The sequence below is a fragment of the Nicotiana sylvestris genome, chromosome 6, assembly GCF_000393655.2.
Source record: "Nicotiana sylvestris chromosome 6, ASM39365v2, whole genome shotgun sequence".
Taxonomy (NCBI): Eukaryota; Viridiplantae; Streptophyta; class Magnoliopsida; order Solanales; family Solanaceae; genus Nicotiana; species Nicotiana sylvestris.
In genome coordinates, this window is record NC_091062.1 from 169,229,196 (window position 1) to 169,231,749 (window position 2,554).

A 2,554-nucleotide genomic window follows, 5' to 3' on the forward strand; every position below is an offset into this window, starting at 1 on the left:
CTGCAGACGTGCCAGACATGCCACCGGATAAGGATATTGATTTTGGTATTGATCTGGTGTCGGGCACTCAGCCCATTTCTATTCCACCATATCGTATGGCACCAGTGGAGTTGAAGGAGTTAAAGGAGCAACTTCAGGAACTTCTTGATAAGGGGTTTATTCGGCCTAGTGTATCGCCTTAGGGTGCGCCTGTTCAATTTATGAAGAAGAAGGATGTCACGATGAGGATGTGCATTGATTACATGCAGTTGAACAAAGTAACAATCAAGAACAAGTATCCTTTGCCTCGTATTGATAATTTGTTTGACCAGCTTCAGGGAGCGAGAGTGTTCTCCAAGATTGATCTCCGTTTAGGTTCTCACCAGCTAAAGATCAGGGACTTAGATATTCTTAAGACAACTTTCAGGACCCAATATGGTCATTATGAGTTCCTTGTGATGTTTTTTGGGCTGACCAATGCCCCATCAACATTTATGCATATGATGAACAACATGTTTCAGCCTTATCTCGACTCGTTTGTCATAGTTTTCATTGATGATATTCTGGTGTACTCGCGTAGTTAGGAGGAGCACGCGAAGCATTTGGGAGTTGTGTTGCAGAGATTGAGGGAGGAGAAGCTTTATACAATGTTCTCCAAGTGTGAGTTTTGGCTCAGTTAAGTGGTTTTCTTGGGGCACGTGGTGTCCAGTGAGGGTATTCAGGTTTATCCGAAGAAGATAGAGGCAGTTCAGAGTTGGACCAAAACGTCCTCAGCCATAGAGATTCGTAGCTTTCTTAGTTTGGCGGGTTACTACCGTTGGTTTGTTCAGGGATTTTCATCTATAACATTACCCTTGACTAAGTTGACTCAAAAGGGTGCTCCATTCAGGTGGTCGGATGAGTGTGAGGAGAGCTTTCAGAAGCTCAAGACTGCCTTGACCACAACTCCAGTGTTAGTTTTACCATTGACTTTAGGTTCATATACCGTGTGTTATGATGCTTTGAGAGTTGGTATTGGGTGTGTGTTGATGCAGGAGGGTAGAGTTATTGCTTATGCTTCTCGTCAGTTGAAGCCCTATGAGAAAAACCACCTTATTCATGATTTGGATTTGGCTGCCATTGTTCACCCGTTGAAGATTTGGAGGCATTATTTGTATGATGTGTCTTGTGAGGTGTTTACTGATCATCGTAGCCTCCAGCACTTGTTCAAGCAGAAGGATTTCAATTTGAGGCAGCAGAGATGTTTGGAGATGCTAAAGGATTATGATACCACTATTTTGTACCATCAGGGAAAGGCCAATGTGGTGGCCGATGCCTTGAGTAGGAAGGCGGTGAGTTTGGGGAGTTTGGCATATATTCTTGTTGGGGAGAGACCTCTTGCAGTTGATGTTCAGGCCTTGGCCAATCGATCCATGAGGTTGGATATTTCGGAGCCCAGTCGGGTATTAGCTTGTATGATTTCTCAGTCTTCCTTATTTGATCGTATCAGAGAGCGCCAGTATGATGATCCTCATTTGCTTGTCCTTAAGGATAGAGTTCAGCACGATGATGCCAGAGATGTGACTATTGGTGATGATGGGGTATTAGGATGCTGGGCCGGATATACGTGCCCAATATAGATAGACTTCGGGAGTTGATTCTAGAGGAGACTCATAGCTCGCGGTCTTCTATCCATTCGGGTGCCGTGAAGATATATCAGGATCTGAGACAACATTATTGGTGGAGAAGAATGAAGAAGGACATTGTGGTATATGTAGCTCGGTGTCTCAATTGTCAGCAGGTGAAATATGAGCATCAGAGACTAGGTGGCTTGCTTCAGCATATGGATATTCTAGAGTGGAAGTGGGAGCGGATCACCATGGACTTTGTAGTTGGGCTCCCATGGACTTTGAAGAAGTTCGATGCTATTTCGGTGATTGTGGATCGGCTGACCATGTCTGCGCACTTCATTCCTATGTGTACTACCTACCCTTCAGAGCAGTTGGTAGAGATCTATATTCGGGAGGTTGTTCGTCTGCACGGTGTCCCAGTTTCCATCATTTTAGATAGGGGCACTCAGTTTAATTCACAGTTTTGGAGGTTTGTGCAGCGAGAGTTGGGTACTTAGGTTGAGTTAAGCATAACTTTTCACCCTCAAATGGACGAGCAGTTCGAGCGCACTATTCAGATATTGGAGGACATGTTGCGTGCTTATGTCATTGATTTTGGAGGGTCATGGGATTAGTTTCTACCGCTCACAGAGTTTGCTTATAACAACAGTTACCAGTCGAGTATATGGCTCCATATGAGGATTTGTATGGGAGGCAGTGTAGATCTCCAGTTGGTTGGTCTGAGCCGGGTGAGGCTAGGCTATTTGGTACAGATTTGGTGCAGGATGCTTTAGACAAGGTGAATGTAATTTAGGAGAGGCTTCGTTCAGCGCAGTCAAGACAAAAGAGTTATGCTGATAGGAAGGTTCGGGATGTGTCCTACATGGTCAGTGAGAAGGTTCTGTTGAAGGTTTCACCCATGAAGAGTGTTATGTGATTTGGTTTGAGTCCTCGGTTCATTGGGCCTTTTGAGGTGCTTCAGAGGA